This window comes from Sceloporus occidentalis, unplaced genomic scaffold (assembly GCF_023333645.1).
Source record: "Sceloporus occidentalis isolate IW3139 unplaced genomic scaffold, rSceOcc1.0.p SCAF_39, whole genome shotgun sequence".
Classification (NCBI taxonomy): Eukaryota; Metazoa; Chordata; class Lepidosauria; order Squamata; family Phrynosomatidae; genus Sceloporus; species Sceloporus occidentalis.
Window position 1 is genome coordinate 2235945 of NW_028317019.1, and position 25316 is coordinate 2261260.

A 25316-nucleotide genomic window follows, 5' to 3' on the forward strand; every position below is an offset into this window, starting at 1 on the left:
TTTAAATCCCTGTACTGCAAAACCATAAGGTTGTGAGTTCAATATCTGTGAAAGGGTTCAAGCTTGACTCAGGCTTGCATCCTTCTGAGGTCACTAAAATGAGTACCCAGATTTTGGGGCGGCAATTAGCTTATCATTGGAAACCACTCAGACACTGTTAGTTCAGTATGAAGCGGTATATAAATGACGCTGTATGTTTTTTGTTTGTTCCAGAATGGAACCCAAGCTGCGGAGCTCGACTCAGGAGGGAAAGGCTGGGAAGGCTCTGCTTTGTACATATAGCTCTGATGTCTGTCTGTGTGTCTATAAATATGTGTGTGTTTGCCTCTGTTCTTATGGCTGGGAATGGAGCTGAGGGCTGAAGAGAGAAGAAAGGGTCAATTTTGTGCAAATGCAGAACTTCTGTGCATCAATGAGTCCAGTGTGTCAAAACAACAAAGAACTTTATTAAGAACACATAGTCAGAAATTTGGTGTTTAAGCCAGTACTGCCCCCCCAATCCAATGAATACATTACAACCCCCAAACCTAAAACTCTACCCTCTTCCAAACCTAGCCCCCACCTCCAATTCCCACAGTCTATGCCCCACAGATAACAAGGCCCCCTTTGCCATTCCCAGAAACTAGCCCTTTCTCTTAATACCTGCCCCCAACTTTCTGAAGCCAAAATCCCACACATTGCAAAAGCTAGCATTCCCATAACTATTCAAGACAGCTGCAACAAATCCCAGCCCCCCATCTAGCTAACCTATACCATGACCCATAATCCTTAGCCAAGTTTATAACCCAAAGCAATGATCTATACTAATAGCAATTAAAACGTAAACTTAACAAAATATAATTTTAAAACATAAACAGACATATGGACAGACAAACCTTACAAACAAAATCATGAGGGCCTTTTTGCTGCTGCATTGAAAATACATTTTCTTTTAAAAAAATTATTGAACAGTCATTAAAAAGACATACAAGACAAAACATTAGTACACACTTAAACATATTTACACAATATACAAAGTATATATATATATATATATATATATATATATAAAGCCAAATTAGTTTCTGTATCTCTAAACTATGTATACTTCCTAGATGGTGTCTAAACTTCTTAAATTTTCATTTCTTCTAGTATCCTGTTTTAATCTTTCAGAAAAGAAAAATAGAGCTAGATAAACAAAAAACCAATCTCCATTTTTACTTGGTTCTTGTTTCTACTCTTTAAGAGAAGAGGAGATTAATTCATCCTAATTTATATATGTTTTCATAGTTGATTTGAATTGAAAAATCAAGAAAAGAACCTTTTTTTCTGAAAATATATTTTCTGTATTCCTTCCTTACAAAAATAATATTAGTTCACTGCTGGCATTTGTTTGGCTTGTCTCCTGTGTGGACTCTCTGATGTGTCACTAGGTGTGACTTCGAAGCAAAACCTTTCCCACAATGCTGGCATTTGAATGGCTTCTCTCCTGTGTGGATCCTGCGATGTTCTAAAAGGTGTGCCTTCTGAGAAAAACCTTTCCCACAATGCTGGCATTTGTATGGCTTCTCTCCTGTGTGGACTCTCTGATGTGTCACTAGGTGTGACTTCGAAGCAAAACCTTTCCCACAATGCTGGCATTTGAATGGCTTCTCTCCTGTGTGGATCCTGCAATGTTCTAAAAGGTGTGCCTTCTGAGAAAAACCTTTCCCACAATGCTGGCATTTGACACTGGAGCATAGAAGGTTCTGCTGGGTCAGGCATGTCTGGCCTGGTGGCCCCTCATTCTCCCAGTGGCCAAACTAGTTGCCGTCCATCCCCCAGAGAAGCCCCCGGTCAGGCAGGGCAGGAAAGGAGCTCTCTCTTCTCTGGTTGCCCCCCTTCCATGGGATCCAGCCCTCCTCCCCAATTCCCATGGCAGCCTTCTGCATGCAGAGAAGTCACAATTCAGAGAGCCCATGTAGAGATTGCCTATTTTCCACACTATTGCCTGGCCATGTTGGCTTGGGAATGTCCTGTTCTAGCTACATAGATTCATAGAATCATAGAATCGTAGAGTCGGAAGAGACCCCAAGGGCCATCCAGTCTAACCCCATTGTGCCATGCAGGAACTCTCAATCAAAGCATCCCCGACAAATGGCCATCCAGCCTCTGCTTGAAGACCAAGGAAAGAGACTCGACTGCACTCCGAGGAAGGAGTCTGTTCCACTGTCGAACAGCCCTTACTGTCAGGAAGTTTCTCCTAATGTTGAGGTGGAATCTCTATTCCTGGAGCTTGCATCCATTGTTCCGGGTTCTAGTCTCTGGAGCAGCAGAAAACAAGCTTGCTCCCTCCTCTATATGACATCCCTTCAAAAATTTAAACAGATCTATCATATCACCTCTTAACCTTCTCTTCTCTAGGCTGAACATCTCCACCTCTCTAAGTCATTCCTCATAAGGCATGGTTTCCAGACCCTTCACCATTTTAGTCGCCCTCTATGATTCTATGATTTGTATCCCAGGTGGAGAAATTACAGCCCCTGGGCTGAATAAGACCTGTATTTCTTCAATGATCTGATCAATGGCTTCCCCTCATCACACCCCCTTCCCCATTTAGACACTGGTGAAAATAATCATTTCATTTTTACAAATGAGACAAATCTCTGAGCTTAACTGCTGTGTTTGTAATATAATAATATAATAATAATACATTTATTTATACACCACCTTTCCAAAAAGATCAAAGCAGTTTACAAATTGACAATTACAAAATTTGTGTGTTTGTGTGTGTCAGTCATAGCAGGAGCATGAGGTATGTACCTCCTCCCTCTGCTTGCTAAAGCCACACAGAAACTGAGGCATGTACATTTGTGTGCATTGTTTCTGAACAGATCTATTGTCAAAATCACAATTTCTTCACTTTTCCTTGTATATTTTTAAAAAAGAAGCACACTGCTGAATATGTTGCATTTATACAACAAAAATCTATAAATGTATAGGTTTATGAGTGAAGATTGCAGCCTGGATTATGCTCATTTTGGGGAAGTGAAGACCTATGTAAATTCATTATATAAACCCAGTGAAACAAATACCTCACAAAGCCCTAGTAAACAACACGTACACACAGTCCCCACACAAAGGACTCACTGGTGCATTGTGTGTCTGGGGTCTGGAAATCTCACTTCAAACTTCTGGGAAGACAATGCTGCCACAGACTGAATTTGGGGCTTTATTCCTCCAAAGCAAGGTCTCACTCTCTCAGCTGCAACCCTTCCATACAATCCTGGACTGAAACATTTAAACAAAGGTCCTCTTTCAGGTCCAGGAATAAAGTCCTACCTTCAGTACAAAGACCCTGATTCCTGCAGCCCCAGGAAGGCCTCTTCTGCAGTCCTTTATGGCCAGAGCTTCCCTGGGTCAGAGGCCGTCTCCTCAGCTGTAGAGAAGGGTTGCTCTGAGTGCGAAGGAGGAGGAGGTCCAAGGGCTGAGGGAGGAAAGGCAATGGGGAAAGGTCAGTGCCAATGGCCATGGAGGGCAGAAGGGGACAATGCCTAGGAAACTCCTCTGAGTCCCAGCCATTCTAGGAATGAGTGTCTGGAGTGAGTCCAGGGGGCTGAGGGGGTCTCCTTTCCCAAAGAGGGAGGCAAGGACAGTCACAAGCAGCACAAAATGGCCACCAGAACACAAAATGGCTGCCTCTGCCTCAGCACCTGGCAGTTTGAGGCCTTCAGGGAACCCAAAATGGAGGATGAAAGGGCCCCAAAGTCGGAAGGGACTCCAAACAGGATCTCTGACCCTAAAGAACACAGAAAGGTTTTCCTGATGTCACCCGATGGCTGTGAGAACACAAAAAGTCCCCAAACAGGATTTCCAAACCTTAACAACACCTAAACATTTTCCTGATGCTATTGAAAGGAGGAATCTGATCCCCTCCTTAATTACAATCAATAGTGAAAGATATTAATATTGATATCAAGAGTGCCCATCGTCCACAACCCAGCTCAGGTCTTGACCGCTCAGGGAGGCCAGTCCAGCTGCAGGTGGCCCTCCGTCCGTCCATCCTCCTTTCCCTCTTCATTCCTCCTTTTTCCTAGCATCAGCCCCTTTCCCAAGAAGGCTTCATCCGCACTATAGAAATAAGGCAATTTGACACCATTTTAACCGCTCATTCCTATGGAATCCTGGGATTTTACCTTTGGACACTTAGCCTTCTCTGCCAGAGAGCTCTGATGCCACAACAAACTACAAATCCCAGGATTCCATAGGAAGGAGCCAGGAGAGTTAAAGCAGTTTCAAACTGGATTATTTCTGTAGTGCAGATAAAGCCTGGGTCGGATGTAAAAGTCTAATTATTATCCTGTTAAAAATGGTTTTGCTTTTTTAAAATATAAGCAGTTTGTTTTTCTGTCTAATCCTTATTCTTCTTGTTGTTGTTTGTTTAATTGTTGTTGGCCCCTCCCTCTTCAACTGTTATCTCGGCCTCAGAGGGAGCCATCAGGCAGACCCAGCAACATCAAGGTCTGCCTGAAGGAAGAGGCCCCTCCCTCCTCAACTGTCATCTCGGCCTCAGAGGGAGCCATCAGGCAGACCCAGCAACATCAAGGTCTGCCTGAAGGAAGAGGCCCCTCCCTCCTCAACTGTCATCTCGGCCTCAGAGGGAGCCATCAGGCAGACCCAGCAACATCGGGGTCTGCCTGAAGGAAGAGGCCCCTCCCTCTTCAACTGTCATCTCGGCCTCAGAGGGAGCCATCAGGCAGACCCAGCAACATCGGGGACTGCCTGAAGGAAGAGGCCCCTCCCTCTTCAACTGTCATCTCGGCCTCAGAGGGAGCCATCAGGCAGACCCAGCAACATCGGGGACTGCCTGAAGGAAGAGGCCCCTCCCTCTTCAACTGTCATCTCGGCCTCAGAGGGAGCCATCAGGCAGACCCAGCAACATCGGGGACTGCCTGAAGGAAGAGGCCCCTCCCTCCTCAACTGTCATCTCGGCCTCAGAGGGAGCCATCAGGCAGACCCAGCAACATCGGGGACTGCCTGAAGGAAGAGGCCCCTCCCTCTTCAACTGTCATCTCGGCCTCAGAGGGAGCCATCAGGCAGACCCAGCAACATCTTGGACTGCCTGAAGGAAGAGGCCCCTCCCTCCTCAACTGTCATCTCGGCCTCAGAGGGAGCCATCAGGCAGACCCAGCAACATCTTGGACTGCCTGAAGGAAGAGGCCCCTCCCTCCTCAACTGTCATCTCGGCCTCAGAGGGAGCCATCAGGCAGACCCAGCAACATCAAGGTCTGCCTGAAGGAAGAGGCCCCTCCCTCTTCAACTGTCATCTCGGCCTCAGAGGGAGCCATCAGGCAGACCCAGCAACATCGGGGACTGCCTGAGAGCTGGTGGAGGACTACTTCTGCCGCTGCCCCCCCCCCCCCATGTCACCTGGGAAGTAGCTCCCCAGAACTGCGGAGGACTATCTTGACGCTGTGGTGGCTTTTTACCAGGGGGGAGGGGTCAGTGAGAGAGGGGTGTTTTTATGTATTCTTAATTGTTTTATTGATATTTGCTGTGAACCGCCCTGATCTATGGAAGGGCGGTATAAAAATAAAAAATTTATTATTATTATTATTATTATTATTAATTCTTGGTAATCTGAGTTATTCTGGTCTGCCTCCTTCCTTCTTGCCTGAAAATCTCTTAATAAGGAAACTGGGGAGACTCTTAAAACCTCCCAGAGGAGCCACTTTTGGCCCTTTTTGGGGGACTAGCCTCCTCTTAGAAGCCAAAGCCCAATGTTTGTGAAGAATAAGAATAAGGCTTGTATTAAAACTCTCCTCCCCATTTCTGGTCCCTTTTAAAACCCATGTTCCCCAGAAACAGCAGATCTGTGTATAAGAAAAGACACACAAAGAGACACACTTCCTTCCTTTTGGCCCAAGGAGCCTGGCCTCCTTCTGACTCTGGAGCCTCAGGAGAGAAAGAGGAGCCTCTGTTCAACTGAGGCCTCAGAGAAGGTTCTGGAACAATTTTCTCCACAGTCACAAGAAGCACAAAATGGCTGCCAGAAAACAAGGAGGCAAGGGCTGAGATTCTAGCCAATCAGGGCCAGGGATGGTGGGATGGACAGGAATTCCAGCCAATCAGAGCCAGAGACTGTGGGAGGGACAGGGAATCCAGCCAATCAGGGCCAAGGATTGTGGGAGGGACTGGGATTCCAGCCAATCAGGGCCAGGGATGGTGGGAGGGACTGGGATTCCAGCCAATGGCAGCCCTGAGGAGGCAATCATGTGTAAAATACATATCATAAAAACATCGCAAAGTATAAATTCCAATTACAGCAATTGCAGAGCAGTTATGCTGTTATGACCGGAAGTAAACATATATACAATTGTAATTATATCTACACGCTGATGTTGACCAGAACCTGGGGAGTGTATACATGCGCATTCATATGTACTTACATATTTCTCTATGCATTTCCTTATGTTTAAATTGTATGCAAGTAGAAGAGTATATATAAATATATAAATCATATATATATGATCCAACATATATGTGTACATGTGTTTGCATCTCTCTCTCTCTCTCTCTATATATATATATATATATATATATATATATATAAATACATGTGCGTACACAGGTATCTATGGGTATGTATAGATGTATCTATGGGTATTGTATGCAAGATCTATAGACTTTAAACATTCCATGTCTGTGTGTGTAGGCTCTTAAAAGTATAAGTCTGAATGCACTTAGATAGAGATGCCTCCACATACATACATATATATACAGATGTATATGCACAAACACACATGCCACATCCATCTGTTGTTGTCCATTGTTCTGGTCCGTTGTTCCAGGTGATGCTGGAGAAGAGGCCCTGCCTCCAATGGAACCAGAGGCTGCAGGCGATGACCCAGCCCCCATATTTTAAACCAAACCTTACGGCTGGCAGTGGATCATAACTCCAAGGCCTGTCTCTTATAGTCGAATCGTAATGGGTTAACAAAGGAAGTGTGTCCCACTGCTTGGTTAGTTCTCTTTCCGCTTTCAGGGATCAGTGCAGAAGCTCCAGAAGGTGAAATGAGAGATCACACACCTGTCACCAATCTAGGTCTTCTTCTTTACATCTAGAGTGGTGAGTAAATACAGAATTGTTCTATAAAACTTTTAATCAGACACATAAGAGACCAGATCTGGGTTCAAACACTTTGTATGTAACATTTATTCTAACATTAGGGACATTCATTCTAATATATTACATGTCAAGAGGCCTCAAATCATGCACACATTCATACAATGCTCATGCACACAAATCTTCCCAGAGGTCCATCAGTTTTCTGAAAGAGCGATGGGTGCCAGTTCCAGATGATTTTGGCACACTAGCACCATGGTTTTGAATATTCCTTTATGCTTTTTATATGTGCATCATTTTTCCTGATGAGTGACGTCTTGTTCCCATTCCGTTCTTGTTCTGGTGCTCTGTACATCAAGTTGTGTTATACACAGTCCATTCTTCTTTTAGTACATTCAGTTTCATGTCCTTGCATTACGGTGACTTTATCTTTTGCACATTCCTTTTCGACTCAGCAGTTTGAGCTTTTCTTGCTTCTCTGTGCCAGATCCTTCATCTCATCCTTCATCTTCTAATTCTGTCATATTCACACATAACACACCTACCCACCATGCTACATCTTCCTATATGGCAGGGGCTTGGACTAGATGGTGCTTGTGGTGCCTTACAAAGCCAGAATCCTGTAAATCCACGCTTTGTCATCCTGTGTGTCGGGGGTTGGACTACATGGGTCCTGTGGTCCATTCTTATTCTAGAATTCTATAAAAAAAATAAAAACAACAACAACAACAACCCAACACAACACAACAACATACAAAAATCAATAACTTTATGAACAGACAACCCTTAAAAACAAAATCACAAGGGCTTTCTCTTATCACCAATGCATTGAAAATATTTTTCTCGTAATACTTCTTAACAAAAACAGTGTTAGTTCACTGCTGGCATTTATGTGGTTTCTCTCCTGCATGGACTCTCTGATGTATCACTAAGTTTGACTTCGAAGAGAAACATTTCCCACAATGCTGACATTTGTATGGCTTCTCTCCTGTGTGGACTCTCTGATGTTTCACTAGGTCTGACTTCTGAGAGAAACCTTTCCCACAATGCTGGCATTTGAATGGCTTCTCTCCTGTGTGGACTCTCTGATGTGTCACTAGGTTGGGCTTCTGAGAAAAACCTTTCCCACAATGCTGGCATTTGAATGGCTTCACTCCTGTGTGGAGTCTCAGATGTGTCACTAGGTTTGACTTTAAAGGAAAACCTTTCCCACAATGCTGGCATTTGTATGGCTTCTCTCCTGTGTGGATTCTCAGATGAATCAGGAGGCTTGATGTCTTAGAAAAACCTTTCCCACAATGCTGGCATTTGTATGGCTTCTCTCCTGTGTGGACTCTCTGATGTGTCACTAGGTTTGACTTCTGAGAGAAATATTTCCCACAATGCTGGCATCTGAATGGCTTCACTCCTGTGTGGATTCTCAAATGTGTCACTAGGTTTGACTTCCAAGAAAAACATTTCCCACAATGCTGGCATTTGTATGGCTTCTCTCCTGTGTGGACTCTCTGATGTATCACTAGGTGTGATTTCGAAGAAAAACCTTTCCCACAACCCTAGCATTTGTATGGCTTCTCTCCTGTGTGGCCTCTCTGATGTCTCACAAGGTCTGACTTTGAAGGAAAACATTTCCCACAGTGCTGGCATTTATGTGGCCTCTCACATGTATGGACTCTCTCAAGACTGACATGTTCTTCTGAAAAAAAAAAAAAAGATCAATGACAGACAAGACTGACTCTCTGAATCAAGAGAGGAATGTGTTACCCCAAGATTTAGCCACCTGTTAACCCTTCCCTATTTGATATAAAATTAATAAAGTTGGAGTGGGTGCCGTGAATGTAGCATTTTTGCAGGTATGGATCCCTACTCATAGGAGGTAGCAAAGAAGAGATTGTAGGAGAACCTGCCTTGAGAAAATGAATGGATTTAGCTGCATGATCCATTTATGTCTGTAGAGGGTGAAGGGATTATGGCTAAGGAGTGGGACTGGAAGGAAATAGTCAGAAAAAGGCTCTGAGAATCAGTGTGCTAATCCCTTTTGTCTGAGGTACTTGCACCAATAATAATAATGATGATGATGATTTATTTATAGCCTGCCCGATCACAAGGAATCCGGGTGGGTTACAACAATAAAAATAAAGAGAATAAAATAAAATACAAAAATAAATACAATACAGTAAAATAAAACAGAGCGACGTGAGTTACAGTAAAATTCACAGTTAGGCCTGATGGAAATTGGGCCTGTCTTTTTCACTCCCTCCTAGGTCTGGTGATGACAGTTGGGGCGGAGGGAGGGCTCTTCTTTTTGAGGCCAGAATATAATTTTAATTTAATTTAATTTAATTCTCCTCATTAATTTAAGAGAAGAAGTGATGGACAGAGTGAAGGAAGTCACAGTAAATGGGGAGAGCTTAAACCAAGCCCTCATTGCATTAAATTTGGTTTCAGACCATTGTTTCCTCACCCAGGAAACATTCTAAAGCAATTTAAACCTTTTCATACCCTCAGTTTCTGCCACTAAGCAACAATTACAGCATAAATATCTGCTCCTAGTGGCTGTTCTTCAGCCTCAGTCCAGTTGCAGGCAGACACTCTGCTCCCTATTGCATGGGGTAAGAAAGCCAGGGTACCTTTCCCAAACAGAATTTTAATTCGGGCTATGTCCGGGTCCAATCTTATGTAAATCACTGCTGAATCTTTTGGCCAAATCCATCCCAGATGTAGCCTGGGTCCGAGGCATGCTCAGGCATCTCCCTTCTTTTTTAAGTGGAAACTTCCAACACTTAAAAAATGGCCGCTGAAGTGCTGTGGGGATTCGGGCTGAATCCAGGATGGATTTGGCTGGTGGATTCAGCGGAGATTTACATATGATAGGACCTGGATGCAGCCCGAATCAGAATTCAATTCAGAAAAGTTAAACTGGGTTTTTTTTATCCCATGCGATAGGATCCTCTGTCGGTTTACATGGCTAAGCACCTCAATACACTCTTCAACCCCACTTGCCATGGGAGCTACTGACTTCTTTCCCCATTCCGGATTCTCAGCAACTGGGATTGAGATCCATCCAGGCAACATATTACCATTAGCAAAGTCTTACATTTATTCACCACTCCCACCTTTGTTACCTAATTCTCTCTGTGCATGTGTGTTCATTTTGCCTTTCAAATGCCTTTGGAGTTCTGTGTGATTGCAGACCTGCTATAGCTTTGCTGGATCCTGAGGTCACTGTTGCCTCAATCAAACTATATCTCCCCTTTGAGCTAAGTATCTAATTCCCCTAAAAGCATAGCACTTGCAGGTGTCTTCCCCAAACTCCAGCATTTCAGGTAAAAGACCCTAAGCAAGCTCAGGTAGGAAAAAGAAACATTAGAGAAAAAGGAATTTTTGTGTTGCCTTTCCTTTCTTCATAGACATTGTTCATAATTGCTAAATGGAAGCCCTTAATATGTCTGAAAACCAGGGCCTGAACCGGTTCTCACCAGTTCAGTTCTTAAAACCTGTCAGGTTGGTGGCTGCCTCCCAATCCCCAAGGCCCCTCTCTTGACCCTTCCCAGAGGTCCTTTCCTGTCCACATACCTCACCTTATTTCCCCTCATCTTCCCACTAGGGCCCTCCGTTCTGGTAGTCAAGCCTGCTGTCCCAGCCCAGGATTTCCTCTGCCCCATCTAGGATTCGCCCCTTCTCACTCGCTGCCCCTCACTCCTGGAACCTTCTTCCCCTGCGAGCAAGAGCCATCACTTCATTAACCAGCTTCAAAACGGAGCTGAAGACCATCCTGTTCAGAGAAGCGTTCCCAGGCATTGCATAATTGTCACTTGCTATTTGATGTTCTTTTCTTGTCTGTTTTATTGAATCATTTCCGGTATTGCTATGTATTTTATATGTATTATCTTAGTAGACAGGCCCCTTAGCCACCACCACTCCCTTCTCCTTCTGTGTCATGTCTTTTTAGATTGTAAGACAGAGGGCAGGGAACCGTCCAATTAAAAAGATTGTATGTACAGCGCTGTGTAAATTTACAGCGCTTTATAAATAAAGGTTAATAATAATAATAATAACAACAACAACAACACAGAGCTAGGCAATCCTGGCTTTGCTCCTGCTTTCCTTTCCTGGCTCCCAGAGACCTGATCCCCTTCCCTTTCTCCCTCCACTCTCCAACCTTCCCTCTTGCCTATCCGCACTGCTTCAGCTTTCACCTTCAGCATCTCTTTCCTGCCTTTCTGTTTTTCCCATTCCCTCCATCTCTCTATCACAGACACACATCCACAGCATGTGATGCACAAAAGGGACATTCTGAGTCCCATTTGTTGAGAAAGGCAGGATAATCAATATACAAATAAGTCATTGGGAAAGCAAGAGCAAGGGGGCTGGGACCTGGACTCCAATTTTGGTGAGGGTCAAGTGCCAGCCTTAAGGCATCTATAAGACAGGGATGGCCTAATGTTGGGGATGGGGGGGGGGGGGGGTCACACTGGCCCACAGGGGATCTCAGGAGCAACTTAACATTGTATTGTCTGGGGGTGAAATGAAATACTATTTTCTCCTCAGTATCCCACAGCATCCCTTTGGGGAACCAGAGGCCATTTTGCCACTATTGGGCTCTCTCTGAGCCATTGTAGGGCCAAGGGAGGCCTTTTCCCCAAGAAGACTCTCCTGAGCCTGAAAAGCCTGGAAGAAGGGCCAAAAAAGCCAGGAAACTTAGGACCTTTCCAGAAGGGCACCCTAGTACGTACTGTGTACGTACTAGGGTTGCCCGGGGGCATCTTTTTCAGACGCCCCCAACCCTAGTACGCACACAGTACGTACAAAATGGTGGCGCCCATTCTACATGCAGATGGTGATGCCCTTAAGGATGTCACGACTGCGCCGCATTCAAACGGAGCGGCATGGACATGACGTCCTGGTGTCATGAAAGGGCGCTTGTGGCGCCCTTTCCACGGCGCAGGAAGGAACTCCATTTTGGAGCTCCTTCGTTCATTTGTGTCGCTGGTGCAGCCTTTAGAGAGCTGCGCCAGCGATACAAAAGAGAAAGGTGCAGAGTGGCCCCTTTCTCCTTTCCACGCCGCTGTTGGGGTGTCTTTGGGGCTTGAAGCCCCAAGGACACTTTTTCCAGGCCACGGCGTGGAAAAGCGGTGGATTGGGGCCTCAGGGCTGCCGCTGTGGCAGCTGAGGCCCCGATCCGTTGATGAAAGGGGCAGGTACAGGCCACCCCAAAGGGGCAGTCTGTAAACCGCCCTACTGAGGGATGTGCTGAGGAGCATTTGGGGGTGAAAAGCATTTATCTCCATAGTTCCTTCCCACAGAATCCTAGAATTGGCAGTTTAGAATGGGATATTTAGAATCCTTAGAAAGTGGAGAGCAATAGTGCCTCACCAAACTACAAATTCCAAGATTACACAGGATATTGTTATGACAATTAAACTACGTGTGAAAGTAGCTTAGGACTCATAGTAGACCACAAGGTGAACATGAGGCAGCTAAAAAGGTCAATATGATCCTAGGCTTTATCAATAAAAGTATAGTGTCTAGATCAAGAGAAGTAATAGTGCCACTCTATTCTGCTTTGGTCAGGCCTCACTTGAAATAACCCTGTGTCTAGTTCTTGGCACCACAATTCAAAAAGGAGTTTGAGAATCTGGAGAGTATCCAAAGGAGGGCAACCAAAAAGGTGAAGGAACTGAAAACCATCAAGCCCTATGAGAAGTGGCTTAGGAGCTGGCTATATTTATCCAGGAGAAGAGAAGGTTAAGAGTGGATATAATAGCCCTGTTCAAATATTTGAAGAGATGTCACCTTGATGGATCAAGCTTGCTTTCTCCTATTCCAGAGAAAAGGAGAGGAACAGTGGATGCAAGCCACAGGAAAAGAGATGCCACCTAAAGATTAGGAGGAACTTGCTGACAGTAAGGGCTGTTCGAGAGTGCAATATACTTCCTCTGAACGTGGTGGAGTATCATTATTGTTATTATTGGCCTGGTACAAATGGGCACTTTGTGGCATGCCGGCAGTGATTTTAGGGTTTGGGAGCATGCAGTAACTGCACACTCCCAAAGCCTAATACTTATGGGCAGCACAATCTTGACGCAGCGCCATCCATACGGCGCATGCATCCATGACGTGTCTTGTGTGACGAGTCCAAACAGCACGGCGCATAAGACATATCACCGTGACGCTCCAAGGTGCAAATGGCGCCTTGGTGGCATCACAGGAAGGAGTTCCATTTCTGAGCTCCTTTTGGCTGCAGATTGTTCTTGCAGCCATGAGGTTGCTGCAGCAATGATCCGGAGGAGAAAGGGACAGCCTGTGGCCACCCCTTTCTTCTAATCTGTACTGAGCCATTGTTATTATTATTAAGATTTATTTCTAAAGCGTTCCTTCTTTGGAGATCTTTAAACAAAGGCTGGATGACTATCTGTTGGGGGTGCTTTGAATGTGTATTCCTGCATGGCCAGGGGTTTAACTGGATGGCCCTTGTTGCCTATTCCAACTCTATGATTCCATAATTCTAAAGTAGAAACATAACACCATAACAATGTAGTATGAAAGGACCCTCAGTCTTCACAGGAAGGGCAGTGGAGTCAAGTTCCTTACCCACAGAGGCCACATTCTCATAATTCGCCATCATAACATCGCTGTACAGAAGTCTCTGCTTCTTTGTCAAGAGTTTCCATTCATCCTCGGTGAAATATATCGCCACATCCGCAAAAGTCACCTGCAATAGAAAATAGCCCTGATCCAGAGAGTGACTAATAAAAGGGAAGGAAAGCACATGGTGCATCCCAAATATTATTTCATTACTTCAGAATTTATCCCAGGAAACAAACTTTAAATAATGTTAGCAAGCAAAAAGCTACTGCCTTTGAAATCCAGTTTGTCTCGAATCCTTTGTGAGGCTACAAGCCCCTCTGTTTGGAAGAGAAAACTGAATTTCTCAGGCAGGCTCCATGCTTTTACACAGGAAAACTTGTAGGTGTTGATAAGGTAAAACATGCCAATGCTGTCCCAATTTAAAAGATATTTTAAAACCTTTGTTGGAGGTAGCAACCTCCAATAGTACAGGTCCCATCCATTGGCCTTCTCTTTATCATTCTCCCGTGAAGCCTAAAATGTGGTATATTCACATCCATATAACATATCCGATATCCTAGTTTTGCGGATTTGGGATGCTACTGCTATATGGCCAACATGGCTCCCGCTGGATATGTCAATTGTGTGTGTGTTTGTGTAGGATAAAATCTGGGAAGCAAAGCTCTGAGTTTCTGACATTCTCTGGGTGTCAATAGGAAGGTCTTTTCACATCATCCTGTTTCCCATCCATTTCCTCCTGGGTTCACCCCACTCCATTTTCTTCCAGAGCCCCCCATCTCTCTGTCCCCTCCAAGGGACTGACCGGGTCTGTGGCCTTCAAGTACGGCCTCCTTTGGAGGAAATGGTGAGCTAACAGGGAGGGCTGAAGGACAAACTCTGCCAGAGCTGGAGAACCATGGTGGCTGCATTACTGGCTCTGGCCGAAGGTGGGGCAGCCCTTGAGGAGGGTGAGGAATGCCTGGAAAAGACACCCCAGCCCCACCATCACCAGACACATGGAGGTTAGAAGTCAGGTGCTCTGCCTTCCCTGAGGCCATCTCAGTAGCAAGAGCCCCACAGAGTGAGAGTCCAAAAGGACAGGGGGCTACCTGCGTCTCAGACATTTCCTATCCCTTCTTGTTCCTCTCAGGAATGGTCTTGTGCAGTTGCTTGCATGGCCAGAGGAATGGAGCCCATAGCAATGTGTTGTGGCTGGGAAGCCCCGTTCCCATCCCACTGACCACTGGAGCTGAGCTCTGAGGGGGTGAGAGGAGAGGGTCAGAGGGCTGTTGCCAGAGGAAGGGGCACAGACCAGGTTCAGTGCTGCAATATCTTTCACACAGTTGGTCTCAAGGGTGCTGCAAAATCCCTCTGCAAACAATCACTACATCTTATAAGTATAACCCACCCAATCATATTTGATTCACTATTATTCAGTCTGAACCATGAAATGATTTTCATTACCATGATAAGGGCCTGAATCATACTATTAGTCTCAGAGGATTTACAACCATGTGTGGAATAAGCTGAGTTTCACAAGTATTGTGATTTCACATAAGCAAAACTGCCTCTGTTCCTCACCAGAGTAGACCCACTGAATCAGCTGAATTTACCTATCTGTTGAAGAATCGTTTAGTAGTTGATTGAATGGGTCTATTCTAGCTCGATATACACAATATATCATATATAAACCAAAGATAAGATATAAACAAAATAATTTAGGCTATGGCTGGGATATTGAGGATAGATTAAGATATTGACTATAACAAAACATATACTACATTTAGCCACCAAAGAATTATAGTGCATTTATCCATTTGTTGCCGAATTTCAGTGGCAAATGTCATATTTAAAAAACAGTTCTGGAGAACGCTGTGGGCTTGAGGGCCACAGTTTAGATCCAGAGATGTTCCCCTATATCCCCCAACATTTCACAGATGGGGAAAGAAAGACACATGTGGACAAACAACACCAGAAGGTGGTCAAGATGGCCAAAGATGTTTATGAGGAAGGTCACAAAAGCAGGGAAGGGCACAGCAGTTTGCTTTTGCCTCAGACTCCTAGCAAGGACTCCCTGCTCCCTTCTTTCCTCTTCTCTCCCCACTTTTGAGTTGATGGGGTTCAAAATCCTTGGCACTCATTTTGTAGGAACTGAAGTGAGCTGAGGACAAAGGGGAAAGTGGGAGGAGGAGAACAAAACCGGGACATTTTTGAAAGCCCCTGAAAAAGTGGGGTGACAGAGGATTTACCAGGACTGTCTCTGCCAAATTGGGAGAGTATGTTCTCCACTTGCTTTCATGAACTGGCCCAGCAGTGAAACACATGAGACTAATAACCAGGATGGGGACTCACCAAAGAGTTGTTGTACCTCCGCAGCCTCCTTCTCTTGGAGCCCAACCCCCTCCGCTTGGCCTCTGTGTCGGCCATCAGGTGGGCAGGGGTCCTGGTTGCCCTACTCTTGGGTCACTTCCAGCAACAGAGGCCCAAAGCCGTGTACAAGGAGTCCGAGATGAGGTTCCTGAGAAAAGGGACCAGGATTAGGATTGGCTTGGAAAGAAACTCTGCAGCATCAAAGAGACAGAGAACAGAATCCTGCTGGTGACATACACAGGTGAGCAGAGCTGTGTAATAAGAAAACCCTCTCAGGAAATATACACAAAAGACCCACAAAGAGACACACTTCCTTCCTTTTGGCCCAAGGAGCCTGGCCTCCTTCTGACTCTGGAGCCTCAGGAGAGAAAGAGAAGCCTCTGTTCAACTGAGGCTCAGAGAAGGTTCTGGAACATTATTCCCCACAGTCACAAGCAGCACAAAATGGCCACCAGAACACAAAATGGCTGCTGGAACACAGAATGGCCACCTCCACCTCAGCGCTTGGCAGTTGGAGGCCTCAGCACAGCAGTGAAGCCTACCGCTTCCAAGCCTTGTCCCTCTCCTTCCTCCTTGTCTCTCTCTGTCCCTTTCTCACTCTCTACTCCTCACTCACTCTTCCACGCAGAGAGCTAAATAGAGAGGCAGAAGCTCCTCCCCTTCTTCAGTCTGGCCAATGGGGGCAGAGGAGCTGGAAGGCCCCGCCCCCTGCCCCACCCTCACAGGCTCCTCCTGCAGTTAATATGGAACAAGGCAGGAGGGACTCTGGAGCCCCAGCCACACGGACGCTGGCCAAAGGCACACGTTCCCAGAGCCTAAGACCCATGAAATGCAGGGCAGGACCCCTCCTCCTTCTGGGCATGTGGATGCTGGGAGATCCAGTCAAGCAAATACACTGTTAATCCCATTGGCAAGAGAAAAGGCTGCTACTGCCTTTCAGAACCAGTTTGCCCCAAATCCTTTATGGGTCCAGAAACTCCTTTGTTAGGCAGCAACCCCAAATATCTCAGGAAAGCCCTATATCTCCCAAGGCCCCTTCCCTCCAGGACCTCCTTCCCTCAGTCTCTCTCTCCCCTGAAGGCCTCAAATGTCAACTGCCAAGCACTCAGGCAGAGACAGCCTTTTTGTGTTCTGTCAGCCATTTTGTGTTCTGTCAGCCATTTTGTTTTCCGGTGGCCATTTTGTGTTTTGGAGGCCATTTTGTGTTCCAATGGCCATTTTGTGTGCTGTTTGTGAGTGTGGAGAATGTTCCAGAACCTTCTCTGAAGCCTCAGTTGAACAGAGGTACACTGTTGCCAATTTTGTGACTTTCACACGGAAATTGGGATTTTTGAGTGCTTTCCGTGTGATTTCCTGCCTGGCTCTATTCTGTGGAGATTCAGGGACTTTTGCACATTTCAGCTCCAGCCCTGAAAAAAAACAACCCAATTTCCGGGACAAACCCCCGAAATTGGCACCAGCGGCCCTGACTCTGAGAGCGAGGCTACAGAGCAACCAGTCCTGTTGGGAGTCACACTGAGAGTTTTCAGGCAATCAGAGAGAGGAGAGTGGTCGTCCGCCCCCCCCCCCCCCCGCCCTCAGGAAAAGCTCAGCCAGGGCAGACGTGCGGAAGACAAGGCTCTTATACACACACACAAATATATATATATACACAACACACACACATATATATACACATACATGTCACAACAAACTACAATTCCCAGGATCCCCTGGTTTGACAAGGGAATTGCCTCCACACTTAGAGATCACAGCCCCAGAGAAAGAGTCTACAGTACATCAGTGTTGCCAATTTAAGTCCACTTCTTCAGCTGCATTTGGATTTAATAATGATAATAATAATGGTGATGATGATGATACAGAGATAGATCTTGTAGCACCTTGGAGACGCATGGAAGAAGAGTTGCCAGCATGAGCTTTCCTAGACTTAAGCGTACTTCCTCATATGCATGGGAATTGTAGTTTATTGTGGCACCAGAGCTCTTTCTCAGAAAACTACAATTCCCAGGGTTCCCTAGCACTGAGCCAGGGCAGTTAAAGCAGTCTCAAACTGGATTATTTCTGCAGTATGGATTGGATCTTGAGCATTTATAATAACAAAGGTCCAAAACACACTGCAGAAATAATCCAGTTTGAGACCGCTTTAACTGCCTTGGCTCTGTGCTAGGGAATCCTGGGAATTGTAGTTTGTTGTGGCACCAGACCTCTTTCTGATAGAGAAGGCTCAATGTCTCACAAAACTACAATTCCCAGGGCTCCCTAGCACTGAGCCAGGGCAGCTAAAGGGATGTCAAACTGGATTATTTATGCAGTGTGGTTGCAGCCGAACACGTTTCTATTTGGCACAAAGCTTCCTGGACCCCCTTCATGTCAAAATAAATAGCTTAAAGGTATTAGAACGACTGAAAGATTCTTTGTTTGGTCCAATGGTAATTTTGAGAGTTGAAATAAGTTACAATTATTTTTATTCAATTAGGGTTACGTTTATTTGCAAAAGATCCGCCATATTAATAAATATATAAATACATCCTATTATGATTATGATTACTATTATTAACATTACGGGAACGTTACAGGGATTTTGACTGAATATTCCATGTAATATTTGGGGGGGGGGGGGGGGGATTCCGTGGATTTTGGTAAAACATGCCGGGAAATATTTTAGAGGATTGTTAGCAACACTAGTCCTGCCCTGCAGTAAGGCCCCTCCAATCCCTCTGAACCAAGGACTACAACTCCCACATCTTCTTTCTTTCTTTCTTTGTTATTTTCCTTCTTCCTTCCTTCTTTTCTCCCTAGCTGCCTTGTGTTAGTGGTGTTACTACTCTTGTTGTCATTGTGTGCCTCCAAGTTGTTTCTAACGTATGGCGACCCTAAGGGAAGCCCTTCTCAGGCTTTTCTTGGCAAGATTTGTCCAGAAGCGGTTTTGCAAGTGCCTCCCTCTGAGGCTGAGAGAGTGCTACTTCTTGCCTAAGGTCACTCAGTGGGTTTCCGTGACCAAGAGGGTATTCGAACCCTGGTCTCCAGGGTCATAGTCCAGTGCTCCAGCCACTGAACCACGCTGGCTCTTTCTTGAGGCTTTGTAGTGTTTTGTGGAGTGCTCCAAGTCATTGCCGACTTCTGGGGAGCCTCTCCTGGGGTTTTCTTGGCAAGAGTTGTTCAGAGGAGGTTTGCCATTGCCTTCCCTGAGGCTGAGAGAGTGTGACTTCTTGTCCAAGGGACCCAGCTGGTTTCATGGAGGAGTGGGGCACTGGACCCTGGCCTCCAGAGTTGTAACCCAACACTCAAACCACTGCACCATACTGCCTCCCATTCCCATGTACAACCTGAGAAATAAGTGCACACTTTTTTCTGTTCTTCATGTGTGACTTCAAGTTGTTTCCAACTTATGGCAACACTAAGGCAACTTTATCATGGGGTTTCCTTGGCAGGTTTCTTCAGAGATGGGTTGCCATTGCCATCCTTTGAGGCTGAGAGAGTGTGACTTGCCAAGGATCACCTAAGTCCCAAACACACTGCAGTAATAAACCAATCTGAGACCGCTTTAACTGCGCTGGCTCAGTGCTAAGGAATTCTGGGAAATGTAGTTTTGTGAGACATTGAGCCTTCTCTGTCAGAGAGCTCTGGTGCCCAAATAAACTCCAGTTCCCAGGATTCCCTAGCACTGGGCCTGGGCAGTGAAAGCTCTCTCAAACTGGACTATTGCTGCCGTGTGTTTTGGACCTTTCTTGGCCGCAAACTGTCCATAGCCTGCAATGCATCTCCTAATTCTGTTGGCAGTCCCTCCCTCCCAACACTTTCTCATTTCCCCCAAAACCAGCGCAAAGCTGGCAGATGGAAAGAGGTTTTAAAGCAGCATTTAAATCTGCCATATTTGTTTTTAAAAGACTAAATGTCCCAAATGCTATTATCAGTTTTGTAGCGATTATTACAGAAAGACGTAGAGTGCAAACTCCTCAAGTACCTTTATTTTCTGGAGTGAGATGGGCTTTTCCAACTGACTCACTGTGATGATCTCCGGTGGTCCAAGCAGCCAAACTGCGGCCCTGTAATAATAATAATAATAATAATAATAATAATAATAATGATTTTATACGCCTCTCTTCAGCCAAAAGGCAATCAGAGTGGATTACAAATTGTTAATTAGATATTTAGACATTTTGGCTCTTAGCCCAGCAGACCCTTAACTTCCTTAAATCTCGCTGCCATCATCCAGTGAATTATAAAAGGACTTCCCTTAACCTACACTGGGACCAGTTAAGGAACATTATTTCTCCTTCTTTACTGATCTTCCCAAGCATCAACCGATCCAAGACACATGTAAAAGGAGCGTCGAGTAGTAGATACTCCAAGGAGGTATTTACTATTAATAACAAAATATAACTGAAATATAAGTCATAGAAGATATTAAATTTACAGTGCTATATAAATAAAGGTTAATAATAATAATAAGAAGAATAAGAATAAGAATCTTGCAGGTACAAAATTTGTAAGTATATAATATACAATTCACACAAGCTATTAAAATAATAAATAAACCTAAGCATCCAATTCTGAGACTAACTTCCAAGATCCTCTCTTTAACTCTCTCTCTCTCGATCTCCAACCGACACAATTCCCCCAACTGTCTCTTGGTCTCTCAGGCCTTATATCTCCTTCTCACGGAAGCTTCCAGAAGAACCTTTATCTTGCTCTCTGATTGGTCAAGAGAGCCTTCCGTAGCAGTGATGTCATTCTGCATTTGCATAAACCTCCCTTTTCTGCCTGAAGAAGACCTCCATTGACTGGAGCCCAGTCTTTACACTTTCCCAAGGCAAGGCTTGCACCTATTTCCCAATGTTGTTCTTGGGGTCTGCCTCCCAGTTGTTTCCAGGTCTTATGGTGACCTTATGGGAGTCTCTGAAGGGGTTTTCTTGGCAGGTTTCTTCAGGGTGGGTTTCCCATGGCCATTCTCTGAGGCTGAGAGAGTGTGACTTGTCCAAGGCTTCAGTTCTTTTGGAAGCCTTTTTGCTTTATCTTCTAGAAGGAAGCTGAGGGGTTGCTTCTTGAAGAATGAGAGGAACCTTATGGCATCCAAAAGGCTAACATTCCCTGGAGTTATGTCTGATGATATGTATATATAGGATTGAAATACCTGTTCTTTTATTAAAAGGTTTATAGTGCACCCCATATCATAGAATCTCATAGCTATGTCCCTTAATAGCAGTTAACAAAATTAAACAGTATATAAAACAAAAACATGAAAACAAGCTGGACAAGGAAACTGTTACATGGATTTGTAATTGGTTGACCGGACGAACCCAAAGGATGCTCAGTAATGGCTCCTTTTCATCCTGGAGAGAAGTGACCAGTGGAGTGTCCAGTGGGGCTCTGTCCTGGGCCCAGTGCTATTCAACATCTTTATCAATGACTTGGATGACAGAAATGGAGGAATACTTATCAAATTTGCAGATGGCACCTAATTAGGAGGAGTAGATAATACCCCAAAGGACAGGATCAAAATTCAAAATGACCTGAACAGACAAGAAAGCTGGGTCCAAGCGAACAAAAAGAAATTCGACACAGAGAAATGTAAGGTACTGCACTTAGGGCGGAAAAATGAAGTGCACAGATATAGGATGGGTGACAAATGGCTGAATGGGATCTAGGAGTCCAGGTAGAACACAAGTTGAACATGAGTCCACAACGTGATGCGTCAGCTAACAAGGCCAATGCGATTTTTGGCTGCATCAATAGAAGTATAGTGTCTAGAACAAGGGAAGTAATAGTGACACTCTATTCTGCTCTGGTCAGGCCCCACCTGGAATATTGTGTCCAGTTCTGGGCCCTACAATTCAAAAAAGACATTGAGAAATTGGAGTGTGTCCAAAGGAGGGTGACTAAAATGGTGAAGGGTCTGGAAACCCTGCCCTACAAGGAACGACTCAGGGAGCTGGGGATGTTTAGCCTGGAGAAAAGAAGGTTAAGAGGTGATATGATAGCCCTGTTTAAATACTTAGAGGGGTGTCATATTAAGGAGGGAGCAAGCTTGTTTTCTGCTGCTCCAGAGACTTGAACCTGGAGCAATGGATACAAGCTCCAGGAAAAGAGATTCCAGCTGAACATTAGGGGGAACTTCCTGAAAGAAAGGGCTGGGTTTTGTTGTTGTTGTTTTTTACATTATATCTTTATTAAATTTTTCAATAATATGTTCATCAATGCAAGTCACATGAATGCAAACTTCAATAACACACAAGACATTTGATCTTCTTTGTCTTTTTCTTCACTTCCTGCTTTAAAAGAGCTTATGTCACACTTCATTTTGTTTCTTGCAATGAAGTTATACAATCCCCTCATTGAATTATCACATTTCCCCTTTTTTTAACTATATAAAGGGTTGTATATCTAAACATATTCTCCTAATTTTATCTAATAATCCCTATAACTTTGATTTCCTTGAAAAATATTTCTTCTCCGGCTCTCTTCACATATTTTATTTTGCTGATATTTATGCATAATATCAGATCATGTTTTTATCCTCAGCCCATCTTTTCTCCCAATATGTCACTATCTCCATCCAATCCTTTTCTATTCTGTCTCTCTTCTTATCCTTCAGAGTACATGAAAGTCTATCCAACTCTCTAATCTCATTAAGTTTTAACAGCCACTCATCTACCTGTAACTTCTCCTTTGATTTCCAGTATTTTGCTATCAATATCCTGGCCAGTGTTATCATGTATAGTATAATTCGCCATCGCTTGTTCTCATCTCTGCCTTCATGAAATGTCTCATATTCAGAAGGTACAATTCCGGTCTTTTCTTGTATTTTATACCATAAATTTACTGTATTATTCTGTGTATATCATCCCAAAACCCTTTTACCTTTTCACATTTCCACCAGATGTGGATCATCATTCCTTTTTCTTTTTGGCAGTTCCAGCACCTATCTCTTTCTATTTTAAACGTCTTTTTCATTCTGGCCGGGGTATAATACCACCTATTGCTGATTTTTTAAAAAAGATTCCCTTAAATCCTGACATTTGGTGAAAGAGTTTGTTTTTCCCAAGCTTTCTCCCATGCTTCTAACGGGATTTCATGTCCAATATCCTTTGCCCAGTCTATCATGTATTGCTTTATTGCTTCTTTTTCTCACTCTCTATCTCTGAATAATTTATAATATTTAGCTATTTTTTATCTTCTTCTTTTATTATTAATTCGTCAAATTCTGTTGTATCTCAATTCCCACCGTCTTCATGTCCTCATTAAATCTATATTTCATTCGATAGTAACTATACCAATTTATTTCTTTTTATGCAGAATCAATTCCTCCCTAGATTTCATACAAATTTCTTCTTTTTATTTATTTTAATTATATCATTATATCTTAACCAATCTTTTTTTGAGTCCCATCTATTAGCGAAAGCCTCCTGTCTTGATCCCCAACCCAGTATTTTGTAATAAAAATTTTCTTTTACAAATTTCCATGTTTCCGACAGTGCTCTTCGAATTGGGTTGTTATTGAAGTCTTTATTCACCAAAGCTTTATTGTACCATAGGAACGCATGCCACCCAAATCGTATGTCTGGTCCTTCCACATTTAATGTTGTTTTATCATTTAATTTAATCCACTCCTGTAGCCATATCATCTTACATGCCCATCTAAAGATGTTTATATCTGGCATGGCACATCCTCTTTCTTCTCTTTTAAATTGTTCCACTTAATTCTTGCTTTACCCCCTTTCCAAATAATGTGTTTAAGTTCTTTATTCCATTGATCTATGATTCTTGGGGTTATACTAATTGGTAAATTCATAAAAAGGAATAGAAACTTCGGGAGTGTGGCCATTTCTATTGCATTTATTCTGCCAAGGAAAGATAAATTTAGGTTTGACCATCTATACAATTATTTACATATCTTATTCCACATTGTTTTATAATTATTATCAAAAAGATTCATGTTGTTATTGGATAACCAGACTCCTAAATATTTTACTTTATTTGTGACTTGAAATCCCGTTTTTTGTTTCAATAATTCTTTTTCTTGCTTATTCAATTTTTTTGGTATTATCATAGATTTTCCCTTGTTGATCTTAAATCTTCCGAACCAATTTATTTCACACATTAAATGTTCGGTATTATTTATTGGGTCTTCAAGAATCACAACTAGGTCGTCCGCAAAGGCTCTCACCTTTGTTTCTTCTCCCTTTATTTTAAGTCCTTTTATCCTTGAATTATTTCTAATCTTATTTAACAAAAATTCCAATACAGTTATGAATAATAATGGTGAGAGCGGACATCCTTGTCTCCTTCCTCTTCTTATATTAAATTCTTTTGTTAGTTCTCTATTAATTTTTAGACAAGCTGACTGGTTTTTAAAAATTTCTCTCACTCTATCTTGATCCTTTTCTTTCTCTTTCTTTCTTCTGTAATCTCTCATTCTTTAACCTGAACCTTTGCTTTCCTTGATTCTTCTTGTCGTATTCTTGTTTGTAACTCAGTCACTTACTTTGCCTTTTGCCCCTTTCTTCTTAAACACTAACACTTTCTCTCTACTCTTACATTCATAACACACACATTACTACTTATCTATGACTTCCTCCACTTTGTGAGAATGAACCAACTAAATACTCTCTTATACCTTGTTCTCTCGCTTATACCCTCCTCCTTCAATGTCTTAACAATACTATACTTTCCAAATGTTCCAACTACTATATTGTATCTGATACGGATATCTTTGACATAGATAATAACCACTAGGTTTTCCAGTCTTCTTTTTCTTTCGCTATATTAGTCATCGTCGAGATTCTATAATAAGCTATATCGCTTTTTTGTTATTTGTTTGTTTGTTTCTATACTGCTTCCTTAGTTTATCTCTTTCTCCCTCTAACAAAAATACACATTATTTTCCTATATCATGAAATTAAAAATACACAGTAGAATAACATAGTTAGTAAATTAAAGTGCAACAAGAAGGATCGTCAATAGATTATCAAATCATTTCCCCATTTCTTCCTAATGAAACCTAATACTTTCCCCCACTCTTCTGATATACTTTCTCCCGAATTTTCTCTCAATATGAGAGATAGTTTGTCCATCTGCAATAAATCATAGAGATAGTTAATCCATCCTTCTGTTTTTGGTATTCCTTTTGTCTCCCATTTCCTGGCGTATAAACCCTGGCGCTAGCTCACATAGACATCCATATCCTCCCATGCTTCTTATCTGTATTCTCCTCCAACATCCTTAATAACATTCATCCTGGGGTTTCTTCTGGTGTAATTTCTAGTATCGTATTTATTGTATCTATTATCTGCCT

General features: G+C 43.5%; 1 pseudogene across 1 annotated transcript in view; it reads right to left on the reverse strand.

Annotated features, from left to right (window-relative positions):
- Positions 1 to 1057: 1057 nt before the first annotated feature.
- Positions 1058 to 25316, reverse strand: part of LOC149290399 (uncharacterized) — a 55505-nt pseudogene continuing 31246 nt past the window's right edge. The window contains exons 5-6 of the transcript XR_016277242.1: positions 7951 to 8777; positions 1058 to 1697 (exon numbers count right to left, since the gene is read on the reverse strand). The product of XR_016277242.1 is annotated as an uncharacterized LOC149290399 (transcript). The remainder of the gene's footprint in view (positions 1698 to 7950; positions 8778 to 25316) is intronic.